The sequence below is a fragment of the Camelus bactrianus genome, chromosome 8 (genome assembly GCF_048773025.1).
Source record: "Camelus bactrianus isolate YW-2024 breed Bactrian camel chromosome 8, ASM4877302v1, whole genome shotgun sequence".
NCBI lineage: Eukaryota > Metazoa > Chordata > Mammalia > Artiodactyla > Camelidae > Camelus > Camelus bactrianus.
The window spans coordinates 51,724,480-51,740,402 of record NC_133546.1 but is presented as its reverse complement, the minus strand read 5'-3'; positions in this window follow the sequence as shown (position 1 = coordinate 51,740,402).

The window sequence follows — 15,923 nt, the reverse complement described above, 5'->3', positions numbered from 1 at the left end:
GGCAAAACTAATCTATATTACTAGGGATACATATAATAATGATAAAAATATAAAGAAAAGCAAAGAATTAGTAACTGGGTAAGTCAGATTGATAGTCATCTCTAAACAGAGGGTTTTATGTATGGCTCTGCAGGTTATATTAATAGAAAAAAATAGTTTTTAAAAAGTAGTCTAACATCTGACCATGTGGTTTCAAGGCAATAATCTAAAGCCCTGTTCTTTCTTCTTTATTAATACTTATCTTCCTCTTAATTTTCCTACTCTGCCTCTGTTCATTTTTACTTTTCTATTCAGTTATTTCAAACGTTAAGAATCAGCTAATATAAACATTAACTTTGTGTTTTTGTTATGTTGAAATTTGATGCCAAAATATATGCAAAAACTTAGCAAAAGGGCTTTTTTTCAGGCAAAACAGCTCTATACGACTGAACTCACTGAAGAATTTCATACAGAAAAATATTCACGGTTAGTGACCTCGTATTGTTTTAAAACAACAGACCTGGTTATTTGAAAAAGTCAAGATAACTAATTTATTTTAATTTTCATTCTGTTACTTAGATCATGAAAAGTCAATATTTGAGATTGATTTTGGGGGATACACAAAAATCTAGTATTCAAGATAAGAGGTGAAAACTTAACTTTTATGACAACTATTTTTTAGCATTTTCACAAGTTTAAAAAATATGTATTCCATATTCAAATTAATAGATTTGGTGAACATATGCACTTTTAGAAATGATGATTTAAGTTTAAGACATAGGCAAACATTTTCCCATGAATTATGTATAGCAATATCCATTATCTCCCAGATCATTTATGTATTTCAATATCTCTTCTCCAAATATAATCTACAGGAGCATGACTCCCCAAGTTTTAGCCAACATTCATGCTAATAAGTATGTTTCTAAGACTAACAGTCTCACAGCTAAGATTTGGGAGTATAATCTGTATGGTAACATGTTAATGTTTTTAACATTTAACGAATGTTAAAAATGTTTTGACAACTCCTAGGCTATTTAAATCTCAGCTCAGATCTCTTTAACCTCGCCCTTCCACCTCTCTGTACTCAGCTCTCAAGTTCTCCGAGGAAGACGGGAACCTCAGAGAGTGGGAAAGGGAGTCATCTGTGAGACAATATGATGTGTGGAAAGAGCTCTGAAAGAATCTGCAACCTGTAATCTGAAACCTTTACTCATGTCACTAAAAATCTGACAGAGCATGAGTCCTGTTACCTTGGCTGTGACTGTTTTCCCGGTGTCAGTTCAAGCCTCATGCATATAGAATCCAAAGTAAGGAAAGCAAATTGATGTATCTGTGAAAATTCTAAGTAAAATTTTGTGAATCCCTCTGTCATATGTATAAGAAATTTCTTATTTTATCAATTCACTGAATTTCAACTTACAGAAATTCATCAATCAAATAATAAATCCATGTCAAGGAAGATGGTCTCCTTGTTCTTACCTTGTCATGTTGGCTGTGGCAGGTAGTGGCCCGCTTGCCCTCCAGGTATAGGACTGCTCAACATGGAAAGCTAGTGTTCAGTGGTATTTGGTGCTTCATAAGGTTCAGCAAGTACCATATAACTATCTTTCTGTCCTTAATAGACACTACTTATTAGTTTAATATATAGAAACAAAATACTAATTCACTGAGGCTGTTAAATATTAGCTGTTGAAAAAATTTTAAGCGCTATTAAATTAAATTGTTCATGTTTTCAGTATTACTAATATTTATTCAGAAGGTTATGTTTTAGAATCTTTTATATGAAGAATCTCTCAATTGCTAAGTATGATTTCCTTATATCTAAGGGCCATTTTCATCAGGTCAACTCCCTCTAATTTGGCAACAAAAGCCAATGTTTATGGGGAAGATATAGCTCAGTGGTAGAGTGTGCCTACCATGCACAAGGTCCTGGGTTCAAGCCCCAGTACCTCCATTAAAAGGTAAATAAATAAATAAATAAAAACCTAATTATTCCCTACCCCCCAAAAAATTATTTTAAAAAGCCAATGCTTAAATAAGGCTAACGTAATAAATACTCTTTTGCAGAAAACTCCCTGTGCTATCTCTGTCTTTACGTGGTACCTCTGGCGTGAACCCATCCAGCCAGGTAATAAATACTTTCTCTTGGAACTTTTCTGGGTATAAAGCTATTTCTCATTTATTAAGTTGCAGGTTTTGACACTTATTTGGAATATAACCCTGGAAAACTGGTCTTAAATAGTTGAGAATACCTTCTTGTAGGAAGATTTTTTTTCCTTAAAAAAAAAAAAGAGGATATTTATGCTTGGAAGGTTGGTGTTGAAAGAAGACTGACAGTGTCAGTTTAATGTATTCTAATTCACATCATTTGTCTATATACACTGACATCTTCATACATACACAATTTATTCATGATGACTAGGACAAGCAAAACGAGGAATGAATTTAAAGGAAATCAGATTTTTTTTTAAGAAAAAAGAAAGTGTTAAGGAGTCTGAAAAGTGATAAGAAAACATATATGGCAAAGAGGAGCATGATGTAGAGAATAAATCAGAACTAACAGATGATGAGTTTATTTACATCTCAGTGATAATTTCACACAATTTTGATTATTTTTAGAAATAAACCCTAATATAATAATTTTCAGTAAACATAGTCATGATGATGGAATTAAATGAATCTAACAAGCTAGCTTTTTGGCTGCTTGGCTTGTTACAAGTTTCAAGTTAAATATCAGAAGAAAATCACCTAAGAAAAAAGCCTGCTGCTAATAACCAGTAAAATCAAGGATGTTTCAATAACCACCAAGCACAACATATAACAACTATATATAAAGCTGCCTCCCTGCTGCCCATATACACACACACCCATGGGTCCCAGTTGTATAGATGTGCTCTCCAAGTTAGGGCCCAACAAAGGGAACTCTCACTGTTTTCGCCTGATCCACCCATCTCCTTCCATTCTACTGAACCTCTCTTTGAGAAATCTCTAATGATCTCCAGGCATGCTCTATGTTAAGTCACTTATTCACTCAACAAACATTATGGTGTATATAGCGAAGAACAAGACCAACAAGATTTCCACCTCCTGGCGTTACATTCTAATATATAAGGGTTAATGGGTATGTAAGTGTACTGTGTTCTGCCACTTGCAATTTGTAACTTTGGTTAAGTAATCTCTCTGAGTCTGTTTCCCCGTTGGTGAACGGTAATAAGAACAGTACCTATCTCAAAGTATGGTTGTAATGATTAATGTGATAATATGAAAAAGTGCTGAGAATAATGTGTTCTTGTAAGTGTTCAGTTAACATCGGTCATCACCATCATCATCATCATTATCACCACCACTGTGCAGTAGAGAGGTTGCCTACTGGGTATAGGATCCTGGGATGAGGATGGAGTGGAAAGAACTGTAGGCAAAAAGAGCTGTGAACTGATGCAGAACTGAGGTTAAGGCTGCCACTTTATAATCTTTAATCTACAGTGAGTGGATTCAGAAACTTAAAAGGCAAACGGAGGCATACTAACATTTTTTTAAGAGTTTATTTGAGCAAACATCAATTCAAATCAGGCAGCTCCAAACCGAAAGTGGTTAGGAGTGCTCCACTGACAGGACCTCAGGGTTTTCATAGAAAAGGTGCACAGGCAAAGCCAGGACATGATTTGATCGACGGTAGTTGAAGCGATTGCCTTATTTGGGAAGGCTGAGTTGGCTATTTGTGGTTCTTGTTCTTAAGTTTCATTTTCTTGGATTCTAGTGCATTGACTCTGGCTTAGTTTTTGGTTTGCTTATGTAGCTACCTCGGCATTAGAGCCATGCCCTCGTTTGATTGCTTTAACAAAACATAGTACATCTTATAGCTTAAAACACTTCAAGTCAAGAGGACTGGAAAAAGAGTATCATTCTCGTGACCGGTCTCTATCTATTGATTGTCTGGACAGCAGCTACAATAACCTGACTCAGACGTGGGAAAACCAGGCTTGGTCACCTCTCACAGGTAGAAAGAAAACCTTTAGGGACCATTCCACCCCTCACTTCATAGTTTCCAGTATATCTCTGAGGGACAAGGAGAATCTGGAGAGAAGAGACTGATGAGGTTTGTCTTAAAGATGAACACACCATATTTGGAGCTGGTGCAAAAATATGATCAAATTGGATGGGAGAGAGTGTTTTGTTTTTTAACTGAAGTATAGTTGAGTTACAATATTATGTTAGTTTCAAGTGTACAACATAGCAATTTCACTATTTTAATAGATTATACTCCATATAAAGTTGTTATGAAATATTGGCTAATATTCCCTATGCTATACATTACATCCTCATAACTTATTTATTTTATACCTAGTAGCTTGTACATCTTAATTCCCTTCACCTATTTTGCCCCTCCCTCAACCTCTCTCTACTAGTTTGCTCTCTGTACCACATGACCCAGCAATTCCACTCTTGAGTATTTATACAAAGAAAATGAAAACACTAATTTGAAAAGATACATGAACCATAGCAGCATTATTTACAGTAGCCAAGATATGGAAGCCACCTAAGTGTCCATCAACAGATGAATGGATAAAGAAGATGTGAGATACACACACACACACACACACACACACACACACACACACATATACACAATGAGATATTACTCAGCCATTAAAAATGTTGCCATTTGCAACAACATGGATGGACTTGGAGGGTATTATTCTTACTGAAATAAGTCAGACAGAGAAAGACAAATACTGTATGTTCACTTGTATGTGGAATCTAAAAAATAACACAATGATCAAATATAACAAAACAGACTCACAGATACAGAGAACAAACTGAGAGTGTGTTTTAAACCCACCACTTCATTTCTGCTTTTCACCCATCTCCTTAGGGTAAGCAGAAGCTAAATCAGCATAGCCTGAACAACTGAACTTTGTGCTCACCCTTGACACAAAGGCATTTCACTTTTAATCCCAAACATTCACGGCATCCTTCATTTGAATTCCTTTTCTAACTAACCAGAGAGAAGTTTTTCTCCACTGGACTGACGTAGGAACTAGATCTCACATTTAGTTGGGTATGCGGACTGTCAGGAGCAGATGCAGGAAACTTGTGGGTCCTTAAGCTCATACAATGGGGGGATGCTCTTTAAGAAAAATACAAATTTACAAGTACAAACAACTGCAAGTATTTATTTAGAATGAGAAAACACAGCACATTACAAATATTAGAAAGGAAAAAATACCCCAAACACAAAATCCAGGAAAAGAATATGACATTTTTATTCCTTGCCTGACAACCTTCTAGAATACTTTTCTCCCGCATGTTTTGGCTGCATAATACTCAATTATCTCTTCAAATGATAATGACTATAAAATGTCATCTGTCTCACAGTTCAGAATCTATAGCCTTAGGAAACCATGTGATCTTGCACAAGTCTCAACTTTTTTATGCTTGAGTATTTTCAATCTATATGAAAACAAGTTATAATCTGGTGGGCACCAACTCTGTGTGGCTTTGGGGCACCTGGAAATGGCATTAGTGCTCTGCAGGATGAAGCCACTGATGGCGATTGATGGGGTGAAGGAGCAGAACTGCTGTAGGTCCTTCAAACTACCGCTGACCCTTGTTTAAAAAACACTATCCCCAGGGTGACTGCTGCCAGCAAGCCCAGTCTGTCAACTTTCAGGACGGATCACCTGTGGCTTTCTGACAGCGCTCCCCAGCTACCTCATGTTGACTGGTGCACCCACCAACCCTCAGGTCTTCAGGGCCCTGTGTCTTACTTCAGCTCACCTTCCGGCCGCTTCTTTTGTATCAGCACCTTCTGGTCTCTGCACACGGATTGCTCCAGCCTTGCTAAGGTAGGAGGTCCTGGCTGGGATCCAGGGCATGCTGCTCAAATTCCAGTTTTGCCTTTAGTTTAAGAGATTTGCCTCCTTTGCTGCTGTTCTTGCCTCCCGCACTTGCTGGCTCCTTGCCACACACATCTTAGCAACTCACAGATTCACCAGTGTCCAAAGCGATCTTAGGCTTCTAGAGGCAGTAGTGCTGATGCTTACCTGACTTGTTGATTTTCTTCTGACTTTAACTTCACTTCTATTACGAAGCTATATTTTGGTGAATTTGGTTTGATGGAAGTAAATGCTTAACTTTTGATAAACAGCTAAGGTCTGGGGTACAGTCTGGCATGTTATCCCCCTCATTCATGAATCACTCACAAAAACGTGTGAACGAGAATTAGTTTTCCCCTGCTCAAGTCATATCTGACATTTTAATTAGTTCATTTGAAATATCGCTTGACCTTGAGCTATATTAGCTGGAAAGGCATGCTCTTTGCTGATTTGAAAACAAGTTGGAGAATCTAGACTCTCACATTCTAGGCCTTCTTTTTCTAAGACTCTTTAGATTCTTAGAGAAAATTCCAGCTAATCATTTTGCTAGAGAAGTTTTTTTTTTTTTTTTAACAATAGTTGGGAAGAAATTCTGAAGGAAAATGCTTAGGAAGAGCAGATGTCCGTGAGACTGTTGGTGGGAGCATCACCCAGAGAAGAGCTGCATCATTACTTCCATGGGCCTTAGACATTTTTGCTTTCATGAGCTCTTTTCTCCATAAAAATATTAAAAATTATATTTTCCAGTTGGCATGAGTATAAAGACAAATATAATCCAGGTTATATTACATTTATTTTTGCCTTCTGAATTTAGAAGAAATTAGGAGAGGGTGGGCTGCATAGCTCAGTGGTAGAGTGTGTGCTTAGCATGCACAAGGTTCTGGTTCAGTCCTCAGTACCTCCATTAAAAAAAGAAATTAGAACATTTTCATTGGCCCCTGAAATGATCACGGGCCCTGGGAACTGTGGTTTCTTTGCCTAATGGATAAGTCAGTTCCACTTACCCTTACAATGAAAAAAAAAATATATAGCAAAGTATTGAATTAAAAACTCAAAATGTCATACGATTTCCTCAGCTTCGGAATGAAGAAGGAGTCACTTAAAAACAAAGCCATCACCAGTTAATTCAACCACAGTGAAGTTTACTAGATGATAAGGATAATTTATCATGTTAACATTGAATCTGGGGCCACAGCATTACTTTTCTGGACATAAATGTAAACTGAATGTAAATACTTCTAATATGTGGTAAACTCAAGAATTATACCCACAAACTGAATAGGGTGGGGAAAAAAACTACTTGAAGGATCAGCTTAAACAGAGATTTCAATGTTATATGGCAGAGATATGGAGAAATGGAATGAAAGCACGGCTGACGGCCCTTTCTGGCAGGGCCACGACCAGAGACAAGGTAGGTTTCCACTTAACTGGCAACATTTCAGCCACGACAAGAAGATGCCCCTCCTCTTACTTTCTTGATGATGCTTGAAATTAGTTTAACTGAGAATGTAGACTTTTATCGCACAGTAAAGATGGTGCTTATAATGTGAAAAGCCCTGAGAAAATGAAGTACTGTATTAAATACATGATGCAGAATTAAGGACTGCCACCTGAACTTTCTCTGAAAGCAGGTTGTGTTGAGGGAATTTCCTGATTTTGCCTAGCTATTAGCTTTTAGAATCTAGAAGAGTTTATGGGAGGTCAAGGCAGCTCTTTAGAAGTATAGGCCATCCATTGGCCTTTCTTAAAGGAGGAAGATAGCATGTTGGAGGGAAGGGAGTGAGAAGTACAGATGAAGGAGGGTAGGGCACCAAAAAAGTACCCTTCTTCACAATTTGTGTTATAATCAGGGTGAGGGGGCAGTGGAATTTCTGAAGTGGTATTATAGACAGTCCTATTTTTCTGATGTTGGTTGGAATGTGGGCAAGGATGGAGTTGGGAAGAGGAGTGCTATGGCCAGAATTCAGCTAAGGGAACCAGTAGGGCTCCTGGGACAACTGTGCAGGTTGTACACTGATCAGAGGTGACAGTGATGTTTCATTTACTTTGTAGACATTATAGGCTCATATATTTATTAAACAGTTTTCTGGGTGATGGTAGTGGAGTATCTAGTTTTAGTAAAATCAGCATATTATGTCCACTTTCTGCCAGATGGGAGTCAAGTGACTTGGGGAAGGAGAGAGTCTCTAATTTGCAGAAAACTACATATAAGCTAGAAGCCCTGGACCCCCTAGGAAGGTCCCTAGCATGAAAGAATTCCTGCACTCTTCCCTCAGTGAGAGCAGGAATCATGTTTTATTCGTCATTTTTTCCTATTACCTAATAAAGTGGTACAGTATGCATGTGAAATTGACCTTTCTCGCACCACAGCAGCCACTAGACAATGTTGCTACTGAGTACTTGAAATATGGCTTGTCTGAATTGAGTTAGACTAGAAGTATAAAATGTACATCAGATTTTGAAGACTAAGTATAAAAAATATCAAATAATGTCTTAATAACAAGTTAATTGATTGTAAATGTGAATGATAATGTTTATATAATGAGTTAAAATATATTATTAAAATTAATCTTACTTGTTCCCTTTTACCTTTTAAATGTGTCTACTAGGAAATTTAAATTACATATGTGGCTTACTTTGGTGGCTTTTTTTTCTGTTGGACAGAGCTGCCTTAGAAAGTTGACTAGAGAAAATGTTCTTGATAATTTATACAATAATTATTTACATTGTTATTAATTTAATACCCTTTAATTAATATAATTCTAATGCACCTCATATCCTTTTTAAGAATTATGTGAGGTAAAATTCTAAGTAGGATTAAAGAAGAAAATTTCTGAAAAATAGATGTTCCTGCTTGGCAAAGACAGTTTAAAAAAAAACAAACCTTTTCTTATGAGTTGCCCAGCCGATCTATAAGCTTGTATTTAGAGAAGAGAGTTTTTTGTTGCTAAAAATCTGCTAGTGTTATTTAAGTGCTCTCATGTGACCTAGTGGCTTATGTTTGGGACAGAATTTTTTATTAATATGATCATTTCAATTTATATACTGATTATTCTGTTTGGCAGTTTATCTAAAAATTAATGAGAATGTAAGGATTCTAAAAGCACACTGGCAGGTTTTACTCAACCAGCTATGGAGCTTTGCTACATACTAGTTTCCAGGTATATGACTTTTCCTTGGCACCATGAACTCTCCCATGACTGAGATGGACCAAAGGAAGGTCAATGTACTCCATTATACTCCACTGAATGGGGACTGTTCTCATGCTAAAGAGAGATCACCTTACCTGGGACCATCTGGTTGCCAGGTAAGGACAGGGCAGGCTGAGACTGAGGCTGCTTTTGTATGGAGGTATGGGTATGTTTGTGAGTGTGTGTGTGTGTGTGTGTGTGTGTGTGTGTGTGTGTGTGAGACAGAGAGAGACAAAGAGAGAGAAAGAGAAAGGGAATTTGCTGATAAAAGCTTTCCAGAGACTAAACACCACCAACCATCTACACTGGGATTTTCAGGGTTGAATTGAACCCTGGCTGTCCTAAAAATTGTAAGTGAGATGTATGATAGCAATGAGAATGTGGAAAAATTCTTTATTCTGTCAATATTCAGTGTTCCACTGACAGGTACTGATTACATAAAACGAATGTCCAAAACATTAAAGAAAAGATATATTAATTCAGATGGTACAATCCCAGAAGGGATACATGAAAAACTTAGTATTCATTTCTGCTGCAGGTTTTATGATAAAAAGTCATTATGTATTTGAGTGGATGTCAAGATAGGATTGTGAATTTAACAAAGGAAACTCTTAGATAAGGTACAGTGCTTTCAAATAGGTCAAGTGCTCATAAACTAAGAGACATTTCAGTCTGACAATCAGCAATCCCTGCAGTAAAAACAGTGGTTTTCCTAGCTGCTAATCCTTAACTTGGTCATCAGAGGTAACATTTCATTTGCTTGTTTATTATCATCATTATTGTTTTTAATTTTCAAAGTACAAATTGTCCTAAGCTGTGGTGCAAATAAAAAATTAGCAATTCATTTATCTATCACTTAGTATTCTGTATTGAAGACAAAAAACAAAGATGTTTTGTTTAAGAAAAAAAAAAAGGCATGGGCATCTGATCACCCCTATCCCAGGCACTTGAGTGCCCATCCTGGAAAGAAAAAAAGCTGTTTGTTATTGAAAATCTGCTACCATTATTTAAGTAGTCTCAAATGAACATAATGACTCATGTTTGTTTTTTGTTTTTTGTTTTTGTTTTTGAGCACACACTTGGTTTTCATCCCAGGATTTTTCAGACTTTGAACTTTCTCACTCGAGAGTGAATTAAGTTGTGTCCCCTGCTGAGGAGTGTTTGTGGGAAAGAGTGTTTGATCTGAATCCAGACATAGCCCAGAAGATATTCCTTAAACTACTAATATATCCAAAGAATTTCACAAAGGAACTAAGAGGACTCAGGGGTTTATGTCATGATTAAGAGTGTAGGCTTTGCAGCCCGAGTGCCTAAGACTAAGTCCTGGGTCTGACACTGGCTGTGACCTTGGGCAGGTCACTTCACTTTTCTGTGCCTTAGAATATTCATCTGTACATTGGGGAATGACGGTACCTACCCTCATAAAGGTTGCTCCAAGGACTGAATGAAATCATGCATGTAAAGCACTGTGCCAGACATATAGTAAGTGCTCATAAGTAACAGCTCTTATTTAATGCTCCTGTGCCTCACACCTTTATGCCCACTTTCAAGTATTTTTGGAGCAAATGAAATTGACAAAATATTCATTTACTTAATACATTTTTTAGCATGCTCATTTGGCCATACTTACTCTATTGAATTTCCAGTAATATGAGACTATCTTGTTACAGTGGCCTAGCTCTTTCTTCCAAACTTTGTGATTCTACTTTTCTTTTCCAAAATCCATTTGCTGGCCCCATCTCTGCCGCCAATCTTATTTCAGCAAGGCCTGCCCCTACACAAGTACCTTGTTTTGCTTTAAGATGTCAGAGGGTAAAAAGAAAGAAATGTTTGCAGATGGAAGGGGGCACTTCCCCTGCCCCACCACCGTGTGCCACAATTCCTTCCTTTCCTGTGGATCCACGAGATTGCTGTGGAACACAAAGGCCACCACCTACAGGAGGTTTTATAGATGTTTTATATGTAATAGAGTTGGGATAAAATTGATGGATGCTTTTCTGCTAAACACGTCCCTGCAGGGGAGAGTTTCTAGAACAAAGAAGAGGGTAGCCATAAAGAAAAATATCTGCTGCTCGGCATAAGCATGTGGCTAGAGCTGTTTCCTTCAAAACTGGGGCTTGGCTTCTGAGAAAATCCTCATCCTCTGTGGGGATCTGGCCAATGGTATGTGTGGTTAAGTAGGGGGATCCTGGAACTGAATCCAGGATCTACCTTCCCAGGAGTGAGAATGTGGGCACATTACTTAACCTCTTTTAACTTCAGCCTCCTACCTGTTTAATGAGAATAATACAACCTATCTCATAAGGTCACTGTGAGAAAACCGGATGGTGCAGGTAGAATCCCGGGCACACGGTACCATGACATCAGTGTTGTTACTGCTGTTGTTACGGTCAATCTCACATCTGTGCCTTTGTTCCTGTTCTCACTGCATGAAGGTCTCTTTTCCTCTTTGTAGATGTGGAAAACTCCCCTTCCTTTTAGGAATGGCTCACTCTCTTGGAGAAATATCCCCTGGTTTATTTTCCAGTGCTTGAGTCTCGCCTGCCTCTATGCTCTCAGGTTTTGTATGTCTCTCATGATTTTTAGTTCTGTGTTCACATTCCCCTTCTCCCAAACTGTAAGCTACTGTAAACACATGGTATGAATTCCACACTTGCTTACTGACTGAATTAACAGTTTCTCCCATCTTCATCCCTCCTGACAACTCCCATACATCTTGCACCTAATTCCATATTCTAGACTCTGATTTCATGGTCTTTGAGGCCCCTTGCTCCTCACCCCATCTTTGTGATCTACCAGGGGATTCGGCTGCTTGGAAGCACCAGGCTCTGGAGTCTGCAAACCTTGAAGGCACACTTAGATGTGCATCTCCTGCTTTATTCAGAGATATCTTTATAACATCCTCAGTTGTGCTGGCGCGGGATGGAAAGGGTGGTACCCCAGGGAGAGAAAGGATACACGCCCATGATTCTGGAACCCTGGCATTTGACAGTTTGGGGGCAGAGGAATGAGAGAATGCAGAAGTGGAGACAGAAGGTGGGGAAAGGAGGGGGGAGGGGCAGCCTGTGGGGTCCAGGGCACAGGAGCATTTCCCATCCTTTGTCCTTTGAGGAGGAGGTGCTGGGATGCTCCTTCCCAGGGCCTCTGACCAGACACTGCCCTGACCATTGGGTCTCGTGGGCTTTGAAAGGTTCTATAGAGGGACGTCCCATATCCTACTCTGGGACTAACCTAATTACCTGGGGAGTTTGGGGTCTCTGGGAGGACAATTGCTGCACCTTATACGTTTAGTCCATCACTTGTATTAAGTGATACAGGCTCAACTCTGAAAATAGATACTAGATTTATCACTATACAGCAGTAGTCCTCCCCCAAATTCATGTCTGGTGTTTGAGGAAAGCAGGCTGACACTAAAAATGAAATTGGCCCTCTCACAGCCTCTTGGACCCATAGGACTATTCCTCGGTCCTCTTTAAAGTACCTGGTGGTTTTCTTTCCTACTCAATCTCTATTTAAAAAGCTACATGAATATTTCAGAAGCATTAGGTGGCCTGTGCATAGATGGCACTTTATCTGCCTGGCTAGAAAAACTCCTTTCTTGGAATTGAATTGCTTTGTGCAGTTTCACAGTCTGTGCTAGGGGAGGAGTCAAACAATATTGCCCTCATAATTATCTTGTCATAGCCACAAGACCAATGATGAGAGCATGTCTGCTCTGCAAAAGGCCAATTCAGTTGTGACGTTAAACAGATGTCATGATCCAAATGAAAAGCAAACAATGGGCTACCAATCCAGTCATATCCAGCCAGTCGGCACCCTGTCTCCACATGTCTACTCACTAAGTTATACAAACGAACAGGTTAAGTAGAAAACACAATATTAAAAAATTAGAAAATATTCACTGAGAACACCTCATTCCCAAATTTGCACCGAGTTAAGTTCAGTGAAATTTCTGTGCTTGCCACAGATGAAAACAAATATGCCTGTTTATTTAGTAGTAGCTTCAGGGCATTTTTATAAGAAGATTCCACTACAGATAAAGATATCAGACTTTGGGGCAAAACCTTACTAATGATTATAAGAGAGCGCATTTCTCTCTCGTTGCTAAAAAAAGAACTTTTAGAAAGAATTTCTCAAAGGCTGTAAGAAGCCCCTGGCTGATGGGCAAAAGCTCACGCTCCCTTCTTCCCACTCTCCCCAGTTCCCTGACAACTGCTAACTTCCTAAGGGCTTCGGCAGATTTCAGACGACCTTGCACGCACCATGTGACATATGAGTAATATAAGTTTAACTGAATGCCCAAAGGCGTGAACACGGGACGTGGGCCGTGGGGAAAAGGGATATCAACTTGGGCGAGGAACTGGATTTGGATTTTCTAGTTCAGAAAAGGCATCTTGAACCCCTGATTAGGAAAACATAACCCAGTGATCAATGCCTCGCCTTCGCCACTCTATTTCAGCCCCTTTCCTCCGGAGAGATGCAGGATACATGAGCTCCGCGATCTCCAGCTTTCTGAGCTGAGGCTGCCGCTTCCCCAAGAGCCATTCTGCCTTTCTTTTCCCACCTGTTTCCATTTTCTTTACTGAGTACGAAACCCGCGAGCCACCCGCCCTCCCCTGTCCCGCCGGCGCCTCCGCAGAAGCCACTCTGTACCTTCCGGGGCTGCAGAGAAGATGCTCAGAGCGATCCGACACTTGTCGGTGAACCCGCCCCTCTGGGAGGAGCGGCGGGTGGAGCCGGCGCTGGCTGTCCCCCGCGCAGGCCCCGCACCCTGGGCGCGTTGGCTGTCTGCTCCCCGGGCCTCGGGCTCCCATCCGCAGAAGCGTCACCTGGGTGCTCACTGTCCTCCCCCCGTGGAGTGAGTGACACGGCTGGAGTGAGTGACACGGCGGCAAGCGGCCCGAGTGCCCTTCTTCTCTGCGGGACTGGAGCGCTAGCAGACAAGCCCTGGTCGCCAAAGCGCGCGCAGCTGCTTCCAGCTGCCGGGAGGTGGCGGGGGAGTGGGAGGGTCTGGATCCAGAACCGTGGTCTAAGGCAGGTCGGGAACCCACCCCCATCTCCATTTCCAAGGGGGTGTCGGAAGAAAGAAGAGGCTAGAGCCCCAGACGGCGGCCTCACCCTTGCCACTACATCCAATCAGCACATCTTGACTGAGCGCCCGCTGGGTGCCCGGCGCCCTTCTAGGAGCTTGGGAGGATCTAGCGAATCAAACGTAAAAACATCTCTGCTCTCCTGGAGCTTGTCTCTTATAAGTCACCCTTATAGTCACCTAAGTTCCTGTGAACACTTGTAGCTGTTTTCAGCTGAGAAGTGAAGGAATGGAAATCTGACCTTTTTATTTCAACGGATGCTTATCGCTGTCCCGAGGTTTCAAAAGAAAGGAGGGAGGGAGAGAGGAGGAAAGAAGAAACCTGTAACATCACCAACGAACTGGTTTCTTTTTTAGGAACTTCGGCTTAGCCTGTTTAAATCTTTTTGGTATTCCGAGAAACTATTAATTCAACCCAGAAAAACTACTTGATAATGACGTTGAGCTTCGTATTTTCCTCGCGATCAGCTCTGCTGGCCTCAGTTGCTACTTAGCAAATAAGGTGGCATTGATAAAGGTGGAGCGGTATCTCAACTCATCTTACCCAAGGGAGCCTCTGGGGACTTTACACTGATTCCATCCCAGCATTATGGTTTTCTATTAGGCATAGGACCTTGGGCAGGTTCTTTAATGTCTCTTATCCTCAGTTGCTCCTTCTGTAAAATGAAGATTGTAGTATTTCCCTCCCAGAGATGCTGGAAGGCTTCATTGGGATGACATGTGCAAAAGCATTTAAGCCAGACCTGGCTTGTAGTAAGTGCTCAGTTAGTGATATGATAATGGCAGTTACAACACCTTTCAGAATCTTTCTTCCTTCTACAAGCTGAGTGGTCAGAGTGGCTCGGTGACCTGTCATCTATTTACACATTAAATTAGAAAAATCAGAAAAGCTTGAAAGATTGGAGAAATTGGCTCAAAAATCCAGCAGATCAGAATTTTTTTTTTTAAATGTAGTGTCACTGATTATTCATTTTACAACTGGAAGTTACCTTAGTGTTGTAAGCAAAAAGATATTGCCTCTAAATGATCACGTACTCTAAAATCTCTTGCAGAAAAACCATGGAAGTGAATATGGGAAATAGAATTTAAAGAAAACTTAAAGAGAGTTTAAAGTGGGACACTTAGCAGACAAGATTCCAGAAGGGTGTGAGGATCTGTTAGTAAGTGCAACAAGTGAGATTTCATCATAACACCTTTGAGGAAAGAGGAAAAAAAATAACCATCTGATTTGTCTCTTAGGCTGATTCTTACCTGTTATCTAAACTTCTATTGCAATAGCCTTGTTGAAAAGCATTTTCTGTTTCTCTGATAACATAAAAATGTAGTACTCCACTATGAGTTCCTAAACTTTACATTTTCTCCAAGTTAAATTCTTGAAGTATATCTCTCTGTTCAACTTTTCTATCCCTGACCAGATTTTGAGTCTTTTCCATGTAACCTCAAGGATTACTTGTCTTGTAGTTCTTTTTTGAAGCTTAAATTTTTTTTAATTAAAGTATAGTCAGTTTACAGTGTTGTGTCAATTTCTGGTGTACAACACAATCTTTCAGTCATACATGAATATACGTATATTCGTTTTCACATTCTTTTTCACCATAAGCTACTATAAGATATAGACTATAGTTCCCTGTGCTATACAGAATAAACTTGCTTATCTATTTTATGTATACTAGTCAGTATCTGCAAATCTTGAACTCCCTGTTTATCCATTACCACCCTCATCCCCCAACTGGTAACCATAAGTTTGTTTTCTAGGTCTATGAGTCTGTTCCTGTTTTGTAAGTA